At 43.4% G+C, this 9,842-nt stretch overlaps 1 long non-coding RNA gene across 1 annotated transcript; it reads right to left on the bottom strand.

The window, feature by feature from the left end:
- Positions 1-765: 765 nt before the first annotated feature.
- On the bottom strand, positions 766-8,723 carry LOC122867491. The gene is made up of 3 exons (XR_006375933.1): positions 7,429-8,723; positions 7,260-7,309; positions 766-2,324 (listed from the first exon to the last, which is right to left on the bottom strand). It is a non-coding gene; the product is annotated as an uncharacterized LOC122867491 (long non-coding RNA).
- Between the last annotated feature and the right edge of the window lie 1,119 nt (positions 8,724-9,842).

Here is a 9,842-nt window from a genome sequence, read left to right as displayed (position 1 = left end):
GAAACAAATATTGAAAAAACAAATACTGAATCTTTATCAAGAAGTATATCAAATTTGACCCTTAGACGTGTGAGTGGAAAAGATAACAGAATGTTGAGAACAGATCATTCATTCTTGACCGTGGAAACAGTATTTGACAAAATAATCTCACCCCAAGATTTGATTTAAATTTTTTTATTTTTTTGGCAGTAGGGAGGAACTAAAGAGAGGGGGCGCATGACATGCAACAAAAGCCCCCACCTGGAATCGAAGCAGGGACATAGCAGTATGTGCCTCAACCACTCAGCTACTGGGATGTCCAACATTATTGTAGAAAGTGAGAATTTTTGAAAACATTAGCGCTGGATGTAAAAAAACAAAACAAAATAAACATTGTCATTGAAGGTGATGCCAGGTTTGGCATAATAGTCCAATACCCATATTCTTGTCTGCACATACAGTGTCTTCAGAAAGTATTCAGACCCCTTCACATTTATTATCTTGTAGATGTAATTTTAAATGGATAAAAGTGCCATTTTTGCCCATCAATCTACTAGAACTAGAATTACCACACCATGGTTGTATGCCTCCACCAACTAGTCAAGTTGCAGCTTACATCCATGTCTGTCCAGACTCATATAATAAATGTAGTCAATACTTGGAAGGAATTGAATAAAAAGGTATAAAGTATATTTTTTGGCTAAATGGAAGAAACATATGTATGATTCCAGTGAATATACATTGTTGAACTGATTAATGAAGGATTATCACAGATGTATTGGCCAAACAGGTACACATGTACTTGATTACTATGTAAAGATGGATTAGTGCTATAGTGCTTTTTTTTTCACTCACTCACTCACAGAATCATTATTAGCAAGTTTGCAGTTATGTGATTTTGATGACGCTCGAAATTCAGAATGAGGCAGGAAGTGAAATGCAGATGGAGGAAAGCCTGTACTGTGCTAGTTATTGTCTAATTATTGTGTCGTCCCAGTCAACATGTGTGTGAAATCTGAAATCGCCCAATTCATTCTTAAATTATGGCTAAAAACCTGTTTTGAGGTCACAATGACCTTTGACCTTTGAGTCAAAAGTCTCACCAATTCATTGTCCGGCCAACTGTGAAATATGGTCCTCAGTTATGGCAAAAAACTTGTTTTGTGAGGTCACAGTTACCTTGACCTTTGACAACTAAATTCGAATCAGTTCATTCTTGTGTCATTCTTCAAGTGGACGTTTGTGCCAAATTTGAAGACATTCCCTCAAGGCTTTCCTGAGATATCGCGTTCATGAGTATGGGATGGATGGATGGACGGACGAACAACCCGAGAACCATGCCTGGTTCTCGGGCTATCACCGGAGCGCAGGCATAAAGACTGAAATCTCTCTTTTATATAAGTATTCAGACCATTTCCTGTGGCACTCCAAATTGTGGTCAGGTGTATCCTGTTTGCTTTAATTATATTCGAGTTATACTTCACTGTAGGGATGGTATTAGCCAGGTGATGAGCAGTGCTTGGAGTTCTGCCCAAAGAGTTACATTTTTATCTCATCAGACAAGAGAATCTTTTTTCTCAAACTCTAAGCAGGCTCCTCGGAACACTCAAAGGTTTAGAAATGGTTTTATACCCTTGCCCTGATTTATGCCTCGCCACAATTGTATCGTGGAGGTTTACACAGAGCTCCTTGGACTTCATGGCTTGGTTTTTGTCCTGACATGCAGTGTGAATTGTGGGACCTTATATACATAGATGTGTGGTTTCTAAACTATGTCCAATAATTTTAATTTGCCACAGGTGGACATCTCAAGGACAATTAAAGCAAACAGGAAACACTGACCACAAGTGCCACAGCAAAGAGTTTGAATACAGTTAGACTGAATACATAAGATTTCAGTTTTTGAGTTTTACTAAATTTGCAAAAAATTCTAAAAACATGTTTTTGATTGGTTTTGATTGATGTGCAAAAAGGCAATTTTATGCATTTAAAATTAAATCTACAACACAATAAAATCCGCAAAACGTGAAGGGGTCTGAATGCTTTCTGAAGCCACTGTAGGTATGCATTTATGTGGTTGTGGTACGCTCTAGAATGTTGCAGTTAGGAAGGGGCAGGGCTGTGTATGATTTTGACTCTGTTATTGTGGCAGGCAGAGTAACTAACAGCAGAGCAGTCCAGACTCAATGAGCTGTCGTTCCTTCCAATCTAGCTGTCATCACTGTATCCACTCCTTTTCAGATCAGGATATGCCTGCTCCTCCTCTTCATCTGTCACGATGTTGTTCTCTTACAGGAAAAGGTTCCTGTGTGCTGTGTCTGGGTCCATTGTGAGTTCACAGGAATCTGATGGAGAGAACAAACCAACGGTCAGACGGAGTGGGCTAACCAGGATTTGGAAACCACCCTGTGTTGCCTAGTTTCCTCTAACCTCTCTTCTTGGAGTTGGCAGTTGGCTTGGATGGAACATAATTCCCTCATAATTCTCTGCCTTGTTTTGCCACAGCTCTGTCTCCTTTTGAGGGTGCCCTCTGTTACCAGCCACCTCTCTTCCTGAGCCAGGAGAGGGAGGTCAGTGTTCCATCTGCCCCGGAGTTCATCCGCCACTGTCGCCGAACCTGGAGAAGAGCATGTTCCATCCTGCTGCGTACAGTCTCCAAGTACAGGCTCCAGACAGACTGGCATCATACTCCAACTCCCCGCTACCAGGTTGGACAGAGAGTGTGGCTTTTGTCTAAGGATCTTCCTCTCAGAGTTAAATCCCGCAAGATGGCTCCCAAATTTGTGGGCCCATTCAAGATCATCAAGATCATCAAGATCATCAACCCTTCTGCGGTCCATCTGCAACTTCCCATTCTCTCTGGATCCACCCCCCCTTCCATGTCTCCAAGATCAAGCCGGTTGCCACCAGCCCCCTTTCTGCTACTACTTGTCCTCCACAACTGCCTTATCTGGTAGGTGTTTCTGCTGTCTGTACGGTCAGGTGTTTGCTGGATGTCACCAGGGCAGGGGCCTCCAATTTCTGGTGGACTGGAAGGTATACGGAGCATGTGTCTGCATTTTTGTGTGCCCACCAGAGGCTTGGCATCATAAACTGACATTTTATCGAGTTTTTAAGTCATGTTTCTACACTACACTGTTTTCCTGGCTATTGTTTTACCTATATGTTTTAACTTAGTAAAAGACGTATGGATCTTAAGTGATTTTAAGCTGGCTATCAACTCGACGTGGTTTACCGGACTGCCTCCACTGCTGATAGCTCAGCTAGGTTTGTTTTTAGCCTGGTGGCTAGGCTAGCTGGTTGCTTTTATTAAGGATTTTAAGCTTTTAGCATTTTTATGGACTTTAGTGTGCATTTTAAGCTTTGAGCACTTTTACAGAAGCATGATGGCTGAGTGTGGATCTTGTCACCTTGCCGTCATAAAGCTGAAGAAAAGTATCGCTTGTCTGGAAGCCGAACTCAGAGAAAAAGACAAGCTCATCCTGAAGTTCTCCACTGTCGCCTCAGCCCAGGCAAAACACCTTGCAGTCCTCAGCTTCTCTGGCTGCGGCAACCGGACTGCTCCACTCCAGTACTGGACAATGATCCCACTCTTCCGTGGCTCAGCTGCATCATCACTGGCACCCTGCAGCATGAAGCCATTTCAGCTAAGCCTGAAGATCCGTGGCTCCTCATGGGTGCAAAGCCCAAAGCAATGGCCATTTCTACTCCTTGCCGAGCCCCAGTGGATGTCATTCGTCAGCGGGGTTGGTTAGAGGGCTCTGGTGAGTTCAACTCCACATCAACTGGAGCACTGGACTGTAGCCTGCAAGGACAAACATGGTGGAAAGTGCCAGCCTCCTCCTCTTTCACATCGGGACCTCCCACTGGTCAATAGGTTTGACATCCTGGTTACGCAGGACTTTCCTCCACTGGAGGGACGCTCCCACTTTCCAGCGGTCAAGTCTTCCTTCTCCTCTTGCCGCAAGTTACTGACAAGAGGCCTTGATCAGGAGAAGCTCTGGAGGTCTCATTCATCCAGAGACAGCAGAGAACACCTCTGCTAAGAAGGACGCCACCCCCTCGCCGCAGCAGCCACGTCTACCCCAGGGACAGCTGCGGTCTCCACAATAATCAACTCTGCCTCCTCCTCAGGGGCAAATTCACAAAAGGATCTTGCAGCTTTTGCGGCCGCTAAACCTGAACAAATAAACGAATGAAAGAGCGGGGGGAGTTAATAGATAATTATAATAGTTATAATTCTAATTAGAATAAGTTCTCTTTCAAATCAAATATTTTAAGATATGAGTGGAAAGCATTGTTCTTGCAACTGCATTTATAAAAATGTTTGACTCAAACATTGCTTAACCATGTCAAACTGCTACCTGAATGTTTTGTACACTGCTTTTTGCTATTGGTAAATAGAGTCAGAGTTTAGCGAATCTGTGCATTTGCGGCCATTTGTGGATTTAGAACTGCTTTGTTTCAGCCGATAAGATCCATTAAAATACCCAGATTGGTCCAAACACTGATCCTGTAGGATTGCCTCTGGAAATATATACAATTCATCTTGTGCGGAACATAAATTTCTGTAACAAATTTCATAGCAATACATCTAATAGTTGTTGAGATATTTCAATCAGAACCAACAATGTTAACCTGCTAGTGACACTACAAGAAAAGTCAGGGGATCACGAAAGTAATTAGGATTCATTGTCTGGAAACCGTGAATGTCCGTACCAACATATAGTATTTCACTGGCAGTAAAAACTTTGACCTTTTGCTGCATCATCTGCAGAGAGTTTCTAATTCTAATCTGAGAGGCTGTTTTTACTGTGTGGAGGTACAGTACAGTAAGTTTGAAGACATAGCTCCAATCATTTGAGATGAATTGTAAATCTAACCTGAGAGCTTCCAGTTTACAGTGTGGACTCTCCAGGTCAGCAGACAGGAGCGTCACTCCTGAATCCTGCAGGTCATTGTAATTCAGGTCCAACTCTATCAGACTAGAGGACTGGCTGCTGAGAAATCGGGACAGATCTTTACAGCTTCTATTTGATAGGTTACAGCCACACTGTCTGAAGAAGTTATTTTCTTTCTTGTATATTTAAGGTTAATTTAATTGATTTGGTTGTGTATGAAGGTACAGAGATTTACTGGAGACTTTGACCACTGGCAGCAGCCACAGAAGACCTTCCTCTGAAGCAAAGTATTTCCTCAGGTCAAACGCATCCAGATAAAGACCAGAGCTGACCACTGAGCAGGAGAAAGTTTATCTGTGGAAAGACTCCCTGAACTCAGGTACAGTTGGATCTCCTCCACTAGAGAACAGTTGTTCAGCTCATTCAGACAGTGGAACAGGTTATAGCTTCTCTCTGCAGAGAGATTCTCCCTGATGTTTCCTGATTCATCTGTGAGCTTTTTTGTGTCAGCATGCCTTGTAGGAGAGTCTGACTGGTCTGCACTGACAAGCCCAGGAGGAAGCAGAGGAATAAGTCCAGGTATCCATTTGGACTCTGTAAGGCCTTGTCCACAGCACTCTGGTAAAAGAGTTTTACTATAGATTTGTGATTTACTGGCCTAGACATCCGAGTGGATTGTTCTTCTGACAGCAGATTGACACCAGAGTTGGTGAATGTCAGATGGACGTGAAGAGCAGCCAGAAACTCCTGAACACTCAGATATATGAAGCACAACACCTTGTCCTGGTACAGCCCTCTCTCCTCTGTAAGATCTGTGTGAACACTCCTGAGTGTACTGAGGCTGCTCTGATATCGATGCCACACTCTGTAATAGAAGATCAGGTTGCGTTTTCCCAGAGACACAATCATCTTCCTGCTCTCTGGATTCCAACGTGGATCAGCCTCAGCTCCAGATCATACTTGATGTTCTTCAGTTTGGACTGAACCACCAGGAAGTGGATTTACATCTCAGTCAGGAGCTTGGGCAGCTCTCCTCCCTTTCTGGTTTTCAACACATCCCCCAGAACTGTAGTAGTGATCCAGCAGAAGACTTTGATGTAGCACATGATGTGGAGGCTTTGTGATATCTTGATGTGGGAGATGATTCTGCTGGCCTGCTCCTCATCTCTGAATCTCTTCCTGAAGTACTCCTCCTTCTGTGGGTCAGTGAACCCTCTAACCTCTGTCACCATGTCAACACACTCAGGAGGGATCTGATTGGCTGCAGTTTCTGAAGCAGTTTCCCTCTGATGAGGTTTGTCAGCAACACATCCACCGAGGTGGACTCAGTGACATCAGTCAGGATCTCATTGCTTTGGAAGTCCAAGGGAAGTCGACACTCATTCAGACTGTCAAAAATGAGCACAACCTGGAACTTCTTAAACCTGCAGATTCCTGCTTCTTTGGTTTCAGTAAAGAAGTGATGAACCAGATCTACCAAGCTGTACTTTTTCCTCTTTCAGCACAATCAGCTCTCTGAAAGTGAATGGAAATGTTAACTGTATGTCCTGGTTGGCTTTGTCTTCAGCCCAGTCCAGAGTGAAATTCTGTGTTAAGACTGTTTTCCCAATGTCAGCCACTCCCATTGTCATAACTGTTCTGATTGGTTGATCTCTTCCAGGTAGAGGTTGTAATATGTCTTTACATGCAATTGTTGTTTCCAGTCTGTCTGGTTTCCTGGATGCTGTTTCTGTCTGACCTCATGTTCATCACAGACCACTCCACTCCCTCCCTCTGTGATGTAGAGCTCTGTGTAGATTTGATTCAGAAGTGTTGGGTTTCCTGATTTAGCAATCCCCTCAAACAAGTGAACTTAAGATTAGATTTGAGTTTACACTGGCACATAGCAGCACTAGTTCCTGCCTACCCCTTAAGTACAACGAAGAATCTAACTCTACAGCCCTAAATCCACAACTAGAGTTTGCTGTTTAGATTAATTTCACAAGTCGAGTTAGCAATATAATTAACCATGCTGTCCAGCATAACTTGGAGAGACGAAATGACTCAAATGTTGGAGAAATGCAGCTGGTGGCAGGTGCAGATGAGAAAAAGCTGGTACAGAAATCACATGACCCAGGAGTGTGACCTTTTCAGGCACAAACTGCAGCTTGGATAAGCTAGCTTTGTGGCCATTTTCTGCAAGGTGACTGAACAGAGCTAGTGTGACCTTTACACAAGCTTCTCTTGTTTTTGAACAGATCATAAGGTCATCTACATATTGTAGGAGCGCACTTCCTTCTGTCAATTTTAATGTTTCCAAATAGTTTTTTAATGCATCATTAAAGATTCCAGGACTCTCCGAATACCCTTGGAGTAGTCTGGTGAATGTAAAACTCTTACCTTCAAAAGAGAATGCAAACCAATACTGGCTGTCAGGATCCACTGGGATGCTGAAAAAAGCATTAGCCAGGTCAACAACTGAAAACCACTTACTACCAGATGGCACCTGTAAGAGTATTTTGTGTGGGCTGGGAACATCAGGTGCTCGTGCATGTACTGCTGCATTTACCGTCTGTAAGTCTTTCACGAATCTCCAATGTTGTGGCTCTCCGGCGTCCCGGAATTTTCGTACAGGGAAAATAGGTGTCCGGACTGGAGATCTTGCATATGGAATAATCACTTCCCTGTTGCTATAGCTGATAATCTTTTCCGGAATACTTGAAGTTGTCTGTGAAAATCCACACCTGAGTCTGATGTCTTTACCCAACCAGCAGCTTCCTCACAATGTCTGGTCCAAGGGCCCATGCATTCCCATGTATCCTGCTTTGCTTTGACCAGGGGGACATGAGAATATGTGTTAGGGACCTGAAACAAAGCTTTACAAAGTGGATCATTGAAAGCTACTGAGACAGTGCATGTTTTTTTATCATTCCAGTACAACCAGGTCAGCTTTAGTGTGTTTCTCTCTTTGTCTTGCCTGAACCATGTGTTTATCAACCCCAAGATGTACATGTGATGTGCTGTGCAGTGTAACTCTTGTGGTTCCTTGATGTCATGTATAGTTGTCTGGAAAGAGAGCTTTGACCTCTGTGAGCAGTGTTATTTACAGAGCCAGCAGCTGTGTGAGGCAGCTTCCATTGATAAGAGTACATCAGCTCCCTGTCGCTGTGTTTCACATATTGTAATGCAGTGTCAGAAATTCTGGCTACAATGATGCCTTCAGGAGTGGAAATCAGAATAATTCCTTATCTTATCATCATACCTCTTCCGATAATATTGATCGGGCACAAGAAAAACAGTGTCTTTTCCAGCAACATTGATTGTGTGTTCAGGCATGCGTTTGTATGCATCATGTGTATATCCAGTGTATATCTCTGCTGGGGCTTTGTCATCAGTGGCTTGTGTGTGCTCAAGGTAAGAGATAGCCTCACTTATCAATGTCTGTGTGTGTGGCTGTGTCTCATGCAGGCAGTTGTCTTTGCGTCGTGTGTTCACATGCTCTTTTGTGTCAGTGTGGGTGCTTTTACGTAACGGATGTGAAGAATGCTCTGTCGTCTCCAGTTCAGTGTTCAAGCCAGCCCCTTCCCGACCTGGCGTCGAAACCCTGTCTAGTCAGTCAGCCTGACCGTGATTCTTGGAGCAATCTTTTGCCCAATGTTATCTTTCCCAAATCCATTCTCAAGGGAAAGAGTTTTTTTGTTGTTTTATTTTGTCACAGAGGTCACTAATGGCCTGCTTATACAGTATGTTATCAGCATGGTCCCACTCTGTCTGTTTCAGCCTTATATCCGCTGTAGGAAAGCCCCCCCTGTAGGGGAAAGACAGTTTACAGACTCACTTGAGAACGAAAAAAAATTAACCGTTCAATGCCTTTAAGAGCGGGCTGCCTCAGATCATGTTTGGCATTCACACCTTTTACTTACTCACTTTTTAAAATATATTTTACTATTGTTTTATTAGTTTTTTTCTTCACGCATCCACTCCCCCCTTTTTTAAAGATGAGTTCCAAACTACAAATCTTTAGACAACCCACGAGGGAACCTAATGAGTGAGGCAAGTGTGTAGAAAAGAATCGGTCTGTAAGAAATACCCGTCTGACAGTGAAAATTTTGGCCAAATACTGCAATGATTCACACAGTATTCCCAGACCTGCCCTGCTGAGACGTCTGTCACGCAAACCCCTCATGGTAGAGAGAATCGGTATACCCCAGGCCCCCTTGAATAAACTCACTAGAAAGAGAGTGCTGCCACAGCCACTAGATTCACAGCGGTGAACGAGCCTTGGACACTCAGTGCAGCAGGTCCCCTTGTCTCCAATAAAACACTAAGTCAGACAGAGTCAGGTGCAATTCATAGATTCAGGCAAAAATACAGCAAACCGAGGCTGGTTCATGAACCAAGACACTGAAGGCTGAAAACACAATACATCCGGCAGAAATCAGAAATAATGATTGCTGAGGACCTTTTTGGGGCTTGGGGGCCTTTAAATCTATCCTATGGTAAATAGGCCTTTCATACTTACTATTTTCATGTAGTGCTTCTTTTACTGTTAATGATTAACAGTAACAGGCATTGCCATCAACTAAACCAGCAAGATGACAACCCATTTTACATGGCCCACAGTGCGTTGCTCTGCTCCATCCATAGAGGCAACAGTGGTAAAGTGGGTCGTCCACTGTGAGAATTAATCATTTAAACGAAGGTTGCTTGCCTTCGTTTCTCTCTTCTCTCTTCGTGCTTCTCTCCAGACTTTTCCTTTGCAAATAAACGAACGTGCTGACAAATTCGGTGACCCCAACGTGATTTGCTGAGGAAGAAAAGGAGAAAATTTGATGCCGTCCACTACTGAGGTTTTTTCTGGTTTCTCTGTGTTGACTCCTCGTCACTCATCGGACCCCCTCAAAGAAAAGGTAAGCAGAAACCTGTTGTAACAACCAAATTCTGTGCATTGACTAATACCAAATTAAAAGTGAGTGAGGAGAA

This window comes from Siniperca chuatsi, linkage group LG20 (genome assembly GCF_020085105.1).
Source record: "Siniperca chuatsi isolate FFG_IHB_CAS linkage group LG20, ASM2008510v1, whole genome shotgun sequence".
Taxonomy (NCBI): domain Eukaryota; kingdom Metazoa; phylum Chordata; class Actinopteri; order Centrarchiformes; family Sinipercidae; genus Siniperca; species Siniperca chuatsi.
This window is presented reverse-complemented; position numbering and strand designations above follow the sequence as displayed.